This window comes from Berghia stephanieae, chromosome 13 (assembly GCF_034508935.2).
Source record: "Berghia stephanieae isolate SIO BIC M18660-M18661 chromosome 13, UCSD_Bste_1.3, whole genome shotgun sequence".
Classification (NCBI taxonomy): Eukaryota; Metazoa; Mollusca; class Gastropoda; order Nudibranchia; family Aeolidiidae; genus Berghia; species Berghia stephanieae.
Window position 1 is genome coordinate 8,281,824 of NC_088372.1, and position 5,717 is coordinate 8,287,540.

The window sequence follows — 5,717 nt, forward strand, 5'->3', positions numbered from 1 at the left end:
CTCTCTCTCTCTCTCTCTCTCTCTCTCTCTCTCTCATCCCCTCCCCACCGACAATGTGTGGGGCCAAAACTTACTTTAGTTTGTGGATGAGTGAAAAATTTACTTAAACAATGAAGGATATAATTTTGGAATTCTGGTAAATGCCTTGCAACAGGTCAAACATTAACATTGTTTTTTCTCCAATATGAATTCTGATGTGTCATTTCAAATATGTACCATAAGTAATTTTATGCCTTTTGACAGGTTAGACATTTGAATGGTCTTTATCTCTATGAGTTTTGAGGTGCCGTTGTAAATATGTGTTCTTTATAAATCCCTTTTCGCAGGTCAGACATTTGAATGGTCTTTCACTCTAATGAGTTTTGAGGTGCCGTTGTAAATATGTGTTCTTTATAAATTCCTTTTCGCAGGTCAGACATTTGAATGGTCTTTCTCCTGTATGAGTTCTAATGTGTCGTTGAATTATTTGTTTCGTTATAAATGCCTTTCCACAGGTAAGAAAATTAAATTGAGCGGTCTTTCACCTGTATGAGTTGTGATGTGTACTTTTAAATTAGAACTTTCGGCAAATGCCTTTCCACAAGTTAGACATTTGAATGGTCTTTCTCCTGTGTGAGTTCTGATATGTAATTGCAATTCTTGTTTCGTGATAAATGCCTTTCCGCAGGTTGGACATTTTAATAGTCTTTCTCCCGTAGGAGTTCTGATATGGTTTTGTAACTCCCAATTCCTAAAAAAAAATGTCTTTTCACAGGTTGGACATTTCAATAGTCTTTCCCCCGTAGGAGTACTGATATGTTTTGGAATTCCCAATTCCTGATATTTGTCTTTTCACAGGTTGGACATTTGTATGGTCTTTCTCCTGTATGAGTTCTGATATGAAATTGTAATTCACGTTTTGCGCCAAATGCCTTTTCACAAGTCAGACATTTGAATGGTCTTTCTCCTGTATGAGTTCTGATGTGACATTTTAAATTAGAACTGTTGACAAATGCCTTCCCACAAGTCAGACAGTTTAATGGTCTTTCTCCTGTGTAAATTCTGATATGTACCTGTAATTCTTGTTTCTTGATAAAAGCCTTTTCACAAGTCAGACATTTGAATGGTCTTTCTCCTGTATGAGTTCTCATATGATCTTTTAACTTAGAACTGTTGGCAAATGCCTTTCGACAAGTGAGACATTTGAATGGCTTTTCTCCTGTATGAGTTCTCATATGATCTTTTAAATGAGAACTGTTGGCAAATGCCTTTCGACAAGTGAGACATTTGAATGGTCTTTCTCCTGTATGACTTCTCATATGATCTTTTAAATTAGAACTGTTGGCAAATGCCTTTCGACAAGTGAGACATTTGAATGGTCTTTCTCCTGTATGAGTTCTCATATGATCTTTTAAATTAGAACTGTTGGCAAATGCCTTTCGACAAGTGAGACATTTGAATGGCCTTTCTCCTGTATGAGTTCTCATATGATCTTTTAAATTAGAACTGTTGGCAAATGCCTTTCGACAAGTGAGACATTTGAATGGTCTTTCTCCTGTATGACTTCTCATATGATCTTTTAAATTAGAACTGTTGGCAAATGCCTTTCGACAAGTGAGACATTTGAATGGTCTTTCTCCTGTATGAGTTCTCATATGATCTTTTAAATTAGAACTGTTGGCAAATGCCTTTCGACAAGTGAGACATTTGAATGGCCTTTCTCCTGTATGAGTTCTCATATGATCTTTTAACTTAGAACTGTTGGCAAATGCCTTTCGACAAGTGAGACATTTGAATGGCTTTTCTCCTGTGTGACTTCTAGTATGCCTTAGAAATCTTGATCTACAAGGAAATACCTTACAACAAATAGAACATTTATAAGACTTAATTTTAGAATTCTCATGGGTTTTTTCTTCTTCTTGAGAATCAATGGATCACTTGAAGATTGAATTACTAGAAACATTTTTGAAACAAAAATTATGAGATTTCTCATCCATTTGTGCCTCATCTATTTCAAAAGAATCAGTTTCTGGTCCATCGTAATTTGTTGAAAGTTGTTCAAAAGGTCTATAACGACTTGTTTGGACATCAGTGCCAGGCTTGTGACATTCCACACATCTGTCTGTATATTCATCTACATCGATTTCAACTCGAAAGTCTTCATTGTTCAAAGACTGGTCACAGCCGTCAACATCGTAGTTATCTGTAAAATGGAAAAGAGAATTCTTTCTTTGAAAAAATATTGAAGTGATAAATTATCCTCATTGAAAGAAATTCATTGTAGGTATAAATAACAAAATCGGTAAAACCAAAAGATAGGTTAGCAACGATTGAGAATGTCCACATGCTGAGATTGATCAAGTCTCGAGCTTAAAAATCAAAAGATTAATGTGTCATTTTAAATCATTAATTTCATTACACAAACTGTTGTCAAATGATATGGCAGCATGAAATACAATATTTAGGTAATTGTTCATACAGCAAATTAGACCTGTACAAAAATAAACAAATAAATAAATAAATAAATAAATAAATAAATAAATAAATAACTTTTTAAGATCGTGATAAAAAAACAACAATGATGATGATGATGATGATGATGATGATGATGATGATGATGATGATGATGATGATGATGATGACGATGATGATGATGTACAAAAATAAACAAATAAATAAATAAATAAATAAATAAATAAATAAATAAATAAATAAATAAATAATCTTTTTTAAGATCGTGATGAAAAAAAAACAACACTGATGATGATGATGATGATGATGATGATGATGATGATGATGATGATGATGATGATGATGATGATGATGATGATGATGATGATGATGATGATAATGGTGACAGGGTGTCCAGCAAAGTACCGGACTGAAATTTCCTACCCAGTAATTTAAGAACCAAATGCGGCATGAAGTCACCCGAATACATAAATAATAATAATAATGATAATAATAATAATAATAATAATAATAATAATAATAATAATAATAATAATAATAATAATAATAATAATAATAATAATAATAATAATAATAATAATAATAATAATTTAAATAATAATAATAATAATAATTAATAATAATAATAAGAATAATAATAATAATAATAATAATAATAATAATAATAATAATAATAATAATAATAATAATAATAATAATAATAAAGTGCTCCTTTATAGCGCTAAATGTCGAACCCTCAAAGTGCTTTACAATATACTTATCAAACCATTAACACACTCTCACTCATACCGAGCCAAACAGACAAACACAACAGTTGCTCACACTAACTATGCAAGTTTTATTAAATGAAATTGATATTCAGCAAAATGGAATCAAAAAATAAAACGAATAACTTATTCAACAAGAAGAAAATTTAAATGCTAGATAAAAATTTATGGAAAAGACGAGTTTTCCTATTTTTCTTACAATCTTCTACGCTGCCCATGATCCTTACCGACAAAGGAAGCAAGTTCCAAATTGTAGGTCCTGCTTTATAGAAAGATCTATCGACAAAATTAGTAAGCCGTGTTTGTGAAACTTTTAGTAGCTGGATCTCCGATGACCTAAGGATCTGCGCACCGACTTGGAGGTCATCATTGTGACTTAAATTGAATCAAAACATATAAAAGCCAACTTTTTAAATTACTATTACTAATACTAACACGTTTAAGATGAGAGAGGTTAGTCCAAATGGTGCTAAATAATCAGGTTTAGTTCCAAAACATTCAGAAATCATCATTGTGACTGTGATTGAATCAAAACATATAAAAGCCGATTTCTTAAATTACTATTACTAATACTAACAAGTGTTTATTGCTTGGTAACTGTTATGGTCTAAGAGAGATAATTATTACAGTATATCTCATCCCCGAACTTAATCTAGAGTTGTCATCCACAATGGACAGTTGCCTAACCTACAGATCTTGGTTGAGTGAATTGTTAGTTAAGTCCTAGTTTTGTAATAAATGTTTAATTGTTATTATACCCTTGCTTTATTCCTTTGATTCAAATTAACGATCGTTTCATGTCACCTACTACTATTTCTATCTGTGGTTCCTTCTCTGTGATGTTACGGGCGGCATTTGTCTGCTGGCTTTTGACAAAGCGGTTATCTTGAACCCCTATACAAAACAACCCGTAACAGTCACATCCCCACATATTCACAGTCGAATGGATCCAATTGTTTCTAGAAAGAAAAACCCATAGATTTCACCACAGTTTTAATCTGTTGCTCCACCGAGCACAAGTTTTTGACTTTGTCAATAATTCGGAGGGAAGTTTCAGCCATCATCAACATTATTTGCTTTCATGTTTCTTGTATCCCACAAATATTCATGCTGTCTAATCAATAATTAATCGTAGTCTTTTCTCACTCATACATTTCTTTAAAGCTTTGAATGCATTTCTCGCTAGTGGCTAATGAACTATACACATTTCTTGTATCAGAAATGAAGTATACATTTTTTTATCAGCTAGAAAGATGGGCGGAAAATTCTGATTTTAGATAGATGGCTGAAATAGAAAAAAAAGAACCAGAACCAGTACTGAACCCTGGGGAACTCCAAAGTCAAGAGTAATCTCCTCAGATCAATACTCATCCACTACAATTATTTATTCACAATTTTTCAGATATGACCCGAACTGATTTCGCACACTACCTGACAAGCCAAAGGTAAATTCACTGAAAACACAGAATAAAAGCTTCATTTTAGGAAAAATAAATTTCCCTTAGTCAACATACACGATGTCATTCATGATGAACGTGAGATAATGAAACAATAACAATAGTAAAAAGTATAAACAAGAAATAATAAATAATAAATAAATTAAAAAATAATAATTCAGCTTTCAAATCATCTTATTCATTCAAATCAACTTCAACACACTATTTCGGATTTCAGACTATTTATTTTCAAGATTTGGTCATTGATCACTGGTTTCAGTTTAAAAGTCATCTTCCATATATACGATTTAAGGGTGTCAGGCTGTTAATTTCAAGCCCAAGGTCTGGAAGAATTTTTGTATTCCATGAAAATGGTAGCAGGCAATTGTTATTGCCCGTTGCTACTTTGAAGGACTTTTGATCAAATGTTGCCTGAACAAGAAATCTTTAGAGCAAATCATGAAAAGGTCCTGGTTAGTGGTGTAGATAAACTAATGAATACTCTTCAACAGTTGTAACGTCACTTCCTTCCTAATGACGCATGGTAACTTAGTAATACTGGCTCTAAACTATCGGGACAAGGGCAGACGCCGTATGAAATATTTCTCCGGCGAGCATAAAGGGTTTCCAGAAGTGAAAAAAAACACACAAATTTGTTCATGTTTTGACTTTTACACATTCTGATCACAAGGTATGTGAAAAGTTCTAGCCAGCATTAAGAATAAAAAGTAATGATTTTCTTTGTGTAGAACCAAGATAGCCGCCGTTGCCGGGTGGCGTGACATCAGACTATTGAATCGTATTGTGGACAGAGCAACCGCATCCAACTCGATCGACTACAATCATTGTCTCACTATAGACTAAGCTATCATAGCAAGATCAATCAAGCCAATGAATAAATTATATCTCTGTATTATTATTATTATTATTATTATTATTATTATTATTATTATTATTATTATTATTATTATTATTATTATTATTATTATTATTATTATTATCATCATCATCATCGTTATTATTATCATAATTCATTTAAGTTTATTGTCTCCATTGCAAATCA

The 5,717-nt window shown here is 32.2% G+C and overlaps 1 pseudogene; it reads right to left on the reverse strand.

Moving 5' to 3' along the window:
* Positions 1–352: 352 nt before the first annotated feature.
* Positions 353–3,436, reverse strand: LOC144958994 (uncharacterized; annotated as a pseudogene).
* Between the last annotated feature and the right edge of the window lie 2,281 nt (positions 3,437–5,717).